The 12,535-nt window shown below is 34.8% G+C and overlaps 1 pseudogene; it reads right to left on the bottom strand.

Moving 5' to 3' along the window:
• Positions 1 to 9,603: 9,603 nt before the first annotated feature.
• Positions 9,604 to 10,301, bottom strand: LOC141522789 (pyruvate dehydrogenase (acetyl-transferring) kinase isozyme 1, mitochondrial pseudogene; annotated as a pseudogene).
• Between the last annotated feature and the right edge of the window lie 2,234 nt (positions 10,302 to 12,535).

Genomic DNA, 12,535 nt, shown 5'->3' with positions numbered 1-12,535 from the left:
CATTGGGCATGAGACTCCCACCTGTGCTAGGGGCCCCAAGGGAAATGTAGTTAAGACTGTGCTAGTACACCTGGGAGCTCCATGGAAAGTGATTCCATTCCTCCTTTTCTGTGGTCAGAGATGGAAAGCTAATATTCCTTGAAAGCATTCCCATACTTATTTTTCCTCACTTGAAATAGATAAATAAAATATCTGAAAAAAAGTAAAACAATTAAAAAAAACTTCTTCCTTTTTGGTAGTTGACTTGAGGTAGGAGACTGGATAAGAAAGTCAGAAACAAAGTTTTTGTTGCTATTGTTGAAAATGGATAAGTTTTCAAACCTGAAATGTACTTGACAGTTAATCTTCTTGTTTCCTTTCCATTTTATGTTACTTCTCTGCTCTGTAGGTAGTTCAATGGATGGAAAGCTGGGTTTGCAGTTAGGGAAGACCTGAGTTCAAATCTAGTTATATGACCCTGAGTAAGTCACAATAACCTCTGTTTGCCTTAATCTCCTGGAGAAGGAAATGGCAAACCACTCCAGTGCCCTTGTCAAGAAAACCCCCTGGATAGTTACTGTTCATGGGGTCACAAAGAGTCATATATGGCTGAACAATCATAACTCTAATGTAGGATAATCTAGATATACTCTAATCTGGGTAGGTAATCTTGAAATTCTATTGTTGATTTTCCTAAACCCATGATGAATTGAAATAGACCTATTTCCCCATATAAACCACATTTAAATCATGCCAGGTCAGACTAGGTATGAATTCTAACAATAATAGAAATTTAAATCTTGAAAAAACTTTAAAAATAGTTAGGGAAGATTAAATGATTTGATTAAGGTTCCACAATGACCATCATTCTAGTTCTTTCTTGCACATATCACTGCTTAGAGCTAATGTGGAGTCAGACTGAGCTTCCAGTGAGGTGTCTCTTGAGCATTCTCAGAGAATACAATCAGCCGCCTTCTTTTTCTTCTCCTTTAAAATAGATTAGACTTCTTTCAGTGAATATGGTCCTGGGAACAAAATGTTCTCTTTAACTCCCATATCTTCCAAATCATAAGTCTTCAACAATAACACATTTTCAACCTAGTATTTTCTAGTGCATGTAAAACTGTTTTACTTTGTTTATTAGCAGGAGTGTGCTGTTAAATATTTAATAGCCAGCTCTCTGAAAAAAAACTGCACAGTACTCTTTTCAGTTCAATCTGCATTGTTTATATTTTCTCTATCATTTTCTTAAGTTCTAGACAATCAACAAAAATAAATAAATTAAGTCATGATAAGGAGAGTTTGCTTATATCTGGAATAAATGCTCACACTGAAAATTTGACATTGGACTGGAGATAACTGGCATGAGTTGGCTCCATCACACTTTTGCTAGTATATTTTATGGTATAACTACTCCATATCTTGATATCCAGTAAGATAATCCAGAATTGAGACAGCTTGACAGTCAGCATCCACTCAGAATCTCCAATTGATATGTTTACCAGGCCAGCCACAAGACACATTAGTTTAAAACAAAGGTATTTAATTACGCAACACAGAAACATATTTGAAATTAAATTCTCCCCTCCTCACCAAGATACCCAAAAATGTTTTATACTTTGAGGACAGCTTCTATGCAACTTATTCTCTATAGGGTTATGGGTTTACCTGCAGTTAAAACTGTCAGACCATCTTTATCTATTCTATCATGTAGACCTGAGCCATCCATATCCAGCCAGGGATCTAAAAAGGGTCTATTTTGGGGGCTTTGGGGGGTCTGTCATTTAAACTGCTTTTCTCCTGCTATTGGTGCAAGTTCCTTGGGTTGACCTCTTATTTTAGTTATGATTTTTAACTTTTTTCTTTTCTTTTAACTTATATCTTATACTTGGGTCAGTACTTTTGTTGCTTTCAAGTCATCCTGAGGACTCCACTTGGCCAAACTGCAAAGGAGCTGAGTGTGGTTGCATTGAGGGGCTTTTTTCTAATTTCTGCAATGACCCACATTGCCAGGCAAATCAGCTTGAGAGCAAGGCTACTTCAGGTGATGCCTGTGAAGCTTAGTGCCTTTGTCCTATTTTCTGTCAGCAATCAAAATTGCTTTACTCCTTAGCACTGTGCCTGAAGTCGAGGGACAAGTTTCAAATCTCTGACTTTTTACCAGTTAGATATGTCATGTTGTACAAAATATTTATGAAAGGCATGAGAAAAGAATAAGTAGGCTTTGGTGAATGATTTTATGCCATAGGCCTGGGATGACCTAACAGCAAGCTTTTGTTTGTTTTTATTTTTCTCTATAATTCTGTTGGTATAGGGAGGAATACCCTCTCCTGATGGAGATCAGCATTTAGTCTTGATTTAGAAGTTTGGTTTTGAAAAGGGATATGGAAGATTGAATGATCTTATGGCTTCCTCAGGCTGATACAACCAGTATATATCATAGAGAAGACTTGAACTAAGTCATTCTGGTTCTATGGCGAGTTCTCCATCTTTTAGGTCAGATTGCTTCTTGCTATGTCTATACAGTGAAAAATTAACTAAAAAGTGTAGAGAATGGAAGATTTCACTCTTATTGTCTGTTGAATATAAAACCACATGTGATTAAGTTGAATCAAACAGTACCTTAAAAGTTCTCCTTCATTAAGAAATCTCTCATGCACATATATATATTATTAATAGTTAGCACATAAAAGTAACCATTGGGCTAAACACTTTAAAAATATGATCTCATTTTATCCTCACAACAACCTTTTGAGGTAGGTGCTAATATTAAAACCATTTTTACAGTTGAAGAAATAGAGGCCAACAGAGACTAAGTGACTTTCCCAAGATCACAAAGCTAATAAAAGTCTAAGACTGAGATATAAACTCAAGTCTTCCTGATTCTAGGCCTAGATATCATCTGGGAATTTTGTGTATGATTAGGTCATATATATATATATATATACATACATCTATAGGTATGTGTGTATATATTATATAATCCTTACTAATAAGGAATAAATACATATAGTATATTCTTATAAAGAATATATATTATAATAGATAAATAATTTAAATAACAGACCTAAAATACCATACATATTCATATGTATATACATACATATATATATATATATATATATGTATATATAAAGGTCATATAACCTTTGGCAAATTTACTGGAAAGATGCCACAACAGAGATAACTTCGTCTAATGACTTTGAGGACAGCTTCTGTGCAACTTATTCTCTATAGGGTTATGGGTAAATCATAAGAAGAGAGTTACATGCTTGCAAAAAGTGTTTGCATTTTGGTTAATATTTAGTATGAGATCAAAATGTTAGAGAAATTCACTATACAGGGCAAGGTTCTAGCTGATATTGCTGCTTAGAGATGACATTGTACCGACTATCTACCCAAAGAAAAATATCAAGTGAACAAAGACTTCCATTTATCTTATCTATGATGTAAAATTGGATGGGTGCTCATTCATGACAATGTGTCATTTGAGACAGATATATTATATGGAATTGGATGAGAAGTAAAAGGGCTGGATGATTCTTAGGAAACTATGAAATATTTTAAATGACTCAAAATTTCTTTCTGAAACAAAAGACCATCTTTTTAATAACAATTTTTATAATGACATTATATGACTACAAGTTCTATAATGCAAAAGGTTTTAAATAATTAAATTTGAACATAGTCCAAAGAGCAATAGAGAGGTAAAGGATAAGTATGAGTGTGCTACAATACATTGACAATCATGAATTGTGGCAGGGGAGCAATATAGAAGTGTTGTAAAAGAAATGGATGACCTGAAAGAAAAATGGGTGGCATCATGTCACATAGCAAGCTATCATTTATCGGTAGGCTGTGTGTTTCATTGATATTATTGCAATGCCTAGATATTCAATGCAATACCTTGAAAGGCATCAATCAACGTTTTATAGTATTCCATGTAGTATAGTATAGTATAGTATTCTATGGACAAGTATTACAGGATAGATAGTCAAATGTGATTCACATTTTTGGAAGAAGGACTCAATTCAAGGAGAAAATAGAGTCATTAAAGTTGTAGATAGAATGTTATAGGCTGGAAAGCATTGGGGTTTTAGAATAAAGGGATCTGATTTTGTATCCCACCTCTACTCCTGATTCTGTACTCCCTAATCATCTTTATAAAATTCATTTAACTTTTCTGAACCTTAGTTTTTAAATCTGTAAAGCTTAGAGGTTGGATTGGATGGTCACTGAGTTACTTCTACCTCTAAATCTAAATCTATGATTCTTGTTTTGGCAAGTCTTTTGACCTTTTGGAGCTTCACTTGTCTCATCTGAGTATTATTCCTGCATGGTGACAGAGTGAATAGAAAGTTGGCCTCAGAGTCAGGAAGATGTGGGTCTTCTGACACATGCTGGCTATGTGATCACCCTGGAAAAGCCATTTAACCTCTCAATACAATACCCCAGGTGACTCCCCAAGACTAGATAGTTTGATCTTTGGTAGTTTCCTACATTAATTTAATGACAAATCTGGACCCTCCTCTTCTCATTTCCCTCACCCTTTGTCATATCTGCAGCAAATCTGATGTCTTCAGTGTCTGATTTTTTATTAGCTAAATGATTTTGGGCAATTCAGCTTCTTATTATCTTTTATATAAAAGGGAGAAAACAAGGATTTGAATGTTTATAAGGATGTTGAATGGGGCAATAGAAGAGATGCTATTTCATTATTCCAGTTCTCCTACTTTGTCTCCAGCCTCCAGTGGAAAGGGGAGAAATGCTGTTTCATCACTAGAAGAAGAGAAACACTATTTCATCAAGAGCCAAACTTCTGTCTTGTGTCCCCTCCTCCCTTCCTGTCTCTAGTCTTTCATGAGAAGAAGAGAAATGTCTTCCTTTTATGTACCAGTCTCCTGACTTTGGGGTTAGGGTAGAAAGCAACATACCATCAGGAAGTCAGATATATTGCCTCTTGCTGGAAGAGGAGAAACACCATTTCAAGTTTCACATTTCTTTCTAGGAAAGAAGAGAAAGACCATACCATCAAGTCCCCATCTTGGTTTCCTGTCTTAGTGGAAGGTAGGCTAACATCCTTCCTTCATCTATAAATAACTGATCCCTTGCTAAAGACCCTGATTCAATTCAGAGGTCAAATATCTATGAAAACCTTTTTTAAATTGATTCCTCAAACAAACTTCTCTTCACACCAAACATAGCCTCTCCATCTCAGAGATTCTGTACTTCCAGTGGTTGTCATTCAAATCCTGCTCCTTGTCCTACATTGTCAGATCCCTTGTTCTGATTCTCCTTAACCCAACTCCACTCCAATGTCTACTCTAAAACTACCTTTCCATTCTACTTTGTTCTCTGAAATGCCTGCTTCACAAGAATCAAACTTACTTTCATCATATATCTCTGATCTTTTCTCTTCCTTTATGATTTTTACTGAGATCTTGTTCCCTTCAGATGACACAACCTCCCTGACCTCCCTTTCCAGAACTGGCTATATTTTCACTCTGATTTGGTTGTTGTGTAAGAGTGGGAATATTCCTTGCCCATCCCCATTGCCACTTGCAGATTTTCCACTTACACCAACACTCATTAACCTCTTGCTTTGAACTTCACTCAATCCATACATTTAATCCAAACAAATTTCTAGTGTTGTCTTTTGCCATTGTATATTCCCCTTCTTTCCTTAAAGAGTTCCTGCCTTCATATTAGGGGACTTCAACATACATATTTGTACTCTTTCAAATATCCTACCCTTCCAGTCCTTAAAACCTACTTACTCTTATGACTTACTCCTCTCCTTGGCAGTGAGATGACATAATGGATAGAGCAATGGGTTTGGAATCAGGATGATTCATTTCCATGAATTCAAATTCAGCTTTAGACATTTACTAGCTGTGTGACCCTATTTTCCTCATTCACTTAATCCTGTTTTCTTCAGTTTTCTCATCTGTAAAATAAACTTGAGAAGGAAATGTCAAACCTCTCCAGTAGCTTTGCCAAGAAAACTTCAAATTAAGTTATAAGGATTCAGACAAGATTGACACAGCAGCAAAACTCCTCTGCCCTCCCTTTCAGTCACATGCAGAGATGGTCATATCCTTAATTTTGTTGTGACCCACAAATGTACCACCTCCAAGTTAATGAATTCTTAAATTCCTTTATCTGATCACAAGTCATTGACCATTCACCTCTTCCCCTTCTGGTCCTTATCTTGTAACAACAAGTTCTATTCATCTATACTGAACTCCAATAGTTCTCTCTTCTTTTCCAAAACTAGTTATACTCTTTCTCTTTTTTCCCTTCCTCATCTTGACCCCTGAATGAGTTCAACTTTACACTTTCTTCTTTTTTTTGAATCTGTGGCCCCTTTATTAAATCATTAAACTTGTCCCACAAAGCTTCAACCTCATATTTCTCCCAACATACATTCCTACATACATTCTGCTCAATATACTGGAGAACATCTCAAATCTCCGCTTATAGGATACACAACAAATTTTTGTTACATAACCCAAATCCTCACCTAATGCATGACAATCTTTTATACCTTCCTTATTAACTCATTATGCTACTCACCATGATGGTTCTTCTAAATGTTTTCATTCCTTCTCAAATCTTCCATGGATAATCCCCCCACCCTCTCAAATGAAAATCTTGTCTCATAATATACTGAAAAAATTGAGACCATTTATTGAGTGCTCTATCTTTCCCCCTTCTCCTTTTCTCACATTACCCAGGTGCCTCCTACTACTGTTTCCTCCTTCACCTCCTTACCAAATAATGAGGTTTCCCTTTTCATTGCCAAATAACCCTTTCATATGAACAAGTGAGCCCACATTCTATCCTGTCTTCTCTAGCAGATTATCCCTCCATCATCTCCATCTTCTCATTTATCTTTGATTTCTACCTGTCTACTGGTTGCTTCCTTATTGCTTACAAATATGCATACATCTTTCCCATTTTCAGAAATCTCTCATTTTATCTACCCATCTTAACTATTATTTCATATAGCTTCTCCCTTTTGTGACCAAACTCCTTAAGAAAGTCATCATTAATAGTTTTCTCCACTTTCTTTCTTTTCATTCTCTTTTTAACTCTTTACAGTCTGACTTTTAAACTCATAGTTTAACTGAAGGAGCTCTGCTCAACGTTATGAATGATCTTTTTTTTTGCTTCCATTTTATAATTTATTCAAAACTTGTTATGATTTGAAGAGTCCTAAAAGGTTATATGTCATGATTGCTGGAAAATTTGAAGGTAGTTATAAATAGCAATAGCAATGAGTTAGAATTATTCGCCCTTTATCTACTAATATGTAGTAAACTAATAAGCCTTAGTTTTTTTTAACTTGATCATTCCTTCAAAATTAGATCACATTGCGAAGTTTATTTAGTATGAACAGTAATGCATCATTTAACCTGCACCTTCAGAACACCCACTCTTATTTGTTTTTTTTTTCTTCAAGGCAAATGCCTAAGGCCACACAGCTAGGTAATTATTAAGTGTTTGAGACTGGCTTTGAACCCAGGTACTCCTGACTTCAGGGCTTGTGCTTTATCCACTGCACCACCTAGCCGCCCCCCCCCCACTATTCTTTATAAGATAAACTAGTTTAATATTTTCCAATGAAAAGCTTTTAAAAAATGTGTAAGATACTTCCCACGATGACTTAAACAAAACGATATAGATCACAAAAAGATCATTACTTTATAGTCACATCTCCAATACTGAAAGACAATTGACTTCTTTTTTTGTAAGATCACAAGCATCAATTAATTACTAATGCAATTAATTACTAATTACTAATTACTATTAATTACTAATGTTACCACCCTGGACCTACCAAGATATATACAACTTTTTATCCCTAAGTCAAATCTATACTATCAATTGATATTTATTCCATTATTATTTTTTCTATTCTGTTGTATTCTCTTATATGCAATTAGCTATATAAAGTGCCCCTCCCATAAAATCAGATTCCCAGTAATTGAGGAATCTGGAAGACTGACCATTTGGGAGAGGTTTTATTATCTTTTTTTTTTTTAAGATGTGGAAGAGATATAGACCAGTATCATTATACCCATGTAGTATGTATGGATAATTCTGACATTATTAGGGTTCCTTTTTTGAGAAAAAGTTAGATCTGTAATTTCATTATTATGGTGAACTAAAGCTATGAAAATTCCCTCCATTAACACAAATCAACTTAAAATCTTAAAGAAATAAGGCAAAGGGAAGTTAAGTTACTTGTTTTTGGTTAATACAGTTGATACATGTGAAAGCAAGACTTGAATGAAGGTCTTTCTCAATCTGGCCTTCTATTGATTATGTCACACTTCTTTAATGTCATAATTAGGATCATTACACAAATTGTAGTTATATAGCAAATAGCTATCCTCTCAAAATTTTTGAGGATTTTGTTTTGGGTTGCTAGTCATTTAGAAATAAAATCGTTTCTCCTGAAATGAATCAAAAGAAAGCTGAGTATAAATTTCGTGGGATCTTGACTGATCACAGAAAGAAATTGGTATTGATTGTTCAGAAAAAGAAATCTTATCCCTAAAAATAAGTGGGTCTAACTTAACGACAAACAGAAATAAAAATCAGATAGTATTAAATCCACAGGATAATAATTTTTTGCCTTTCTATGTGCAATCAATAGACAGTTACTGATTAATGTGAAAACAATTTTAATTTACCCTCATTCCTGAGTAAACTAAATAAAGCATAACAAGATTTTCCAGACTAAAAGAAGACAGTTAACCAATTAATCAGTACTATTAGTGAAATGTTTTTCCTAGATGTAAATGAAAGATATAAGATAAATTACACAGATCCCATTAGGAACCTGATGATTTTACTACTTGAAGCCTAGTCCCTAAAGTGCGCCAATAAGGAAGCAAAATATGCTAGCCACATTTAGAGTAGTTAAAAGTAAATGCACACAATAGCTAGAATTTTCTTTCTTCTTACAGTTAAATCATACAGTTCAATGCTTTATGAGATCTGAAAGAGAGACAGAATTCAGTTTCCATTTATTCTGCCCAGTTGATGTGTGAAAATGAGATGTGAAATATATGGTTTAACACAGATTTCCAAGGTCTTTCCCAAATATATACTAAAATCCTGTTTTTTTTCCCTTCAGATGGCCTAAATGCAGTTATACAATGTGGAATACGGTCATGTTCTTTGTCTCATTGTTTGACACACTCCAGTCATTTACCTCATGTTTGGAATCATAATGTTTTCAAGAAACCCTATTACATATTGGGAGTCTCTGCACTGATTCTGTAGATAGGGTCTTAATGTGGATAACAGCATCTGTCCCATGACCTTCTCAGGAATTCAGTTTCAAATCTCCTTGAAAATATTGTGCATAAAGTTTGTAACAAACCATCCAGGAACACAGCTCAAGATTTCTCAACATGAGGTTGGGTACAATTGAATATATGTAGATAAGTCCATCGATTTTCCTCAAAGGAACACCACCTCCATCATACCTCATCTTCATGTCTAGGCAAGTCCTATGGTAGTCTATAGTTGCTCTCATTGCATTCATGAAAAGTTCAACCACCAGAGATGAGGTAATACATATACATGTGCTTGGGGGTTGTCCTGGTATCAAGTTTCTAGTTCTGGAGAATTAATATTATACAAATCACAAAGATACTTTGCATTTTCATAGCCATCTTTAATAATTTCACCAATATTACACTTGTGATTAATGCCTCCAGTGTGCTTTTGGTAAGTTGAATTTCCTTTGTCCTTTTCCACCAAAAAGTATGGTGTGCTGATTGAGTAGCATTCTGATGGAAATGCAACTCATGTAAAAACAATGCAAAAAATTGTACATTTTGGCTGGTCACTGGATCTACACCAAAGTTTTCCTTGTATTCAATCACATCTTGAACCATGGTAGGAATAACATCATTATGTGGATTCTGAATTCCTAGTACAGTGCCTGTAAAGTCATCAACAACTTTAACACCTTCAGACTTTTATACGTATAATCAAGGAGGAGCTCCTGTAGACTCCAAATACACCAGCTCTGTACCAGTTGAACTGAAGGTGTTCTTAGAAGATTATCTGGAAGGAGAAATTTCTTTCATCATGTTTGCCAATCTCATTGGCAACTCCAGCCATAAAAACACAAATGACATCTTTTCATATGCATTCAGAAATCCAAAGTCCAGAGAAACTGCTTCATGGGACAGGGAAAAGCATGAGTAGAAATTCACCTGGCCTAGGATGCTATGCTCAGGGATGGCCCCTGGGTTCTGGTTTGGCTGACCAAAGCTGTTTGTTGCAGGTAACCTCATTAACCTCATAGAGAAATGTGTCCCAGAAGAGAAGTAACAAGGTCTTTTTCTAGTGCCTTTGGCACTATCATCCACTCTCTCTTCTTTGATACTCTCTTCTTTCTAGATTTTTAGTAATAATAATATTTATTTCTTGGTTTCTTTTTTCCATCATTTTTTACAACCTGTTAACTACTGGTGTTACCCAGGACTTTTTTCTGCTTCCTTTGCTCTTTTCCATTTATGTTTGTTTCACTTGGAGATTTCACATGGAGATGAATTCAATCATTATCTCTATGCTGATGATTATCAAATCTTATTTAGCATTAATCTAGTTGATCCTCTAGTCTCCCTTGTCTGTCTATTGAACATCTTGAATTGGATGTTCTATAGACATCTTAAACTCAACATGTCCAGAATCAAATTTATTCTCTTTCTCCTCCAAACACTCCCCTTTTTTCATTTTCTTATATAGTTGATGATGGTATCTTTGCTTCTTACTACCTCTCATGTCTCAAAAAAAATGACACATCTTTTGACAAGATGTGACAATTTTACCTTTGTGACAGCTTATTAATACATTCCTTTCTCTTCTCTACTACTGCCACAACTTGGGTGCCTGCTCTCATTTCCTCATTTCTGGACAATTGCAATCACCTGTTTTTTGAAATCCTTGCCACATGTCTTTCCCCTTTCCAGTTCATCTTCTACTCAGCTGTCAAAGCGCAGATCTAATCTTCCTAAAGTACAGATCTGATCATGTCATTCCTTGACTCAGTTAAGTTTAGTGCCTCCTTATCATCTCTAGTATAAAATATAAAAATCATTCTTTTGGCATTTAAAGCCTTTCAAGTTGTCATTGATCCTTCCTTTCCAGTACTCTTATGCCTCACACCTCTTCCCCTCCACACCCACTCTCCCACCTAGGGTTACTTTGCAGTTCAGTGGCATTCTTTGAAGAAGGCCAGCTCCCAACAATGGATGTTTTTATTGGTTGATCAGGACTAGACTCTCTCCTTTCTCATTTCTACCTCCTGGTTTCCATGACATACTTCAGGTTTCAGTTAAAATCTTATTTTCAGTGGAATCTTTTCATGATTCCCCCTTGCTTCTAGTCACTTCCTTCTGTTGATTATTTCTAGTTTATCACACACACACACACACACACACACACACACACACACACATATCTTATTGTAGAAAGTTATTTGCATGTTGCTTCATCCATTAAATTTGAGCTCCTTGAGAGCAGGGACTATCTTTTTATTTATTTATTTATTTATTTTATCACTCACTTTTAGTGAAGTGACTTGCACATAGTTGGTACTTAATAAATGCTTATTGAGTGACTGACTGGGAGAAAGTATTATATAAATGTGAGTTGTCATCATCATTTGCATAGACTTTACAATTCATAAAGAGGATATGGGCAGGAATAAATCATGTGGTGAAGACTGGTAAGGTTGAAGAATGAGGACTTTTGGAAGATATCTCCCTACACAAGATACAAACATCTCATCTAACATCAAACTACTTGCTGAATAATGCCTGGGTTAGCAGACAAATTACTATTATGATAAAATACACAATAACTGTAATGAAGATAACAAGAACACAAATAAAACATATTAAAATTTATTGGGTGCAGCCAAAGAGGTTTTCAGAGACAAGTGCATATATATTTGTAGACATGTATTCAACATGGAAAATTAATGATTTGAACTTGCAGGTAAGAATAAGATAGAATAAATTAATACAGCACAAATAAGCACAGCATGACATCCTCAGAATTAGAAGAGAAATGAAAACATTTTGAAATGAAAAAATGCTTAAATTAACACATGAAACAGAACTTGTTAAAAAGACCAGTAATACTGAAAACCCCTTAGTAAATTTAATCCAAAGGAGGAGAAGAGAAAATCAAATTACTACATTTAGAAATGGAAAAGGAAAGATCATAATGACTGAAGAAGAAATAAAATTCTCAGAGACTATTATGTAATACTACTTGCCAATAGAACTGTTACTATCAAAGAAATTCACCTAATATTAAGAATGAATTAAAATATTCATATTGATAAAACAGGAAATAGGTAAGCTAAATACATTAACCTCAGAAACAGAAATTTAATAGACCATTAATGACCTACCCATCCCTACCACATACATTCAAATACAGAGAGAATAGAGAGACTCATAAATGAACTCAATTAAACTTTTAGAAGATGAATATTCCTGTCATTATATAAATTTTT

This window comes from Macrotis lagotis, chromosome 4 (assembly GCF_037893015.1).
Source record: "Macrotis lagotis isolate mMagLag1 chromosome 4, bilby.v1.9.chrom.fasta, whole genome shotgun sequence".
In the NCBI taxonomy this organism is placed as follows: domain Eukaryota; kingdom Metazoa; phylum Chordata; class Mammalia; order Peramelemorphia; family Peramelidae; genus Macrotis; species Macrotis lagotis.
This window is presented reverse-complemented; position numbering and strand designations above follow the sequence as displayed.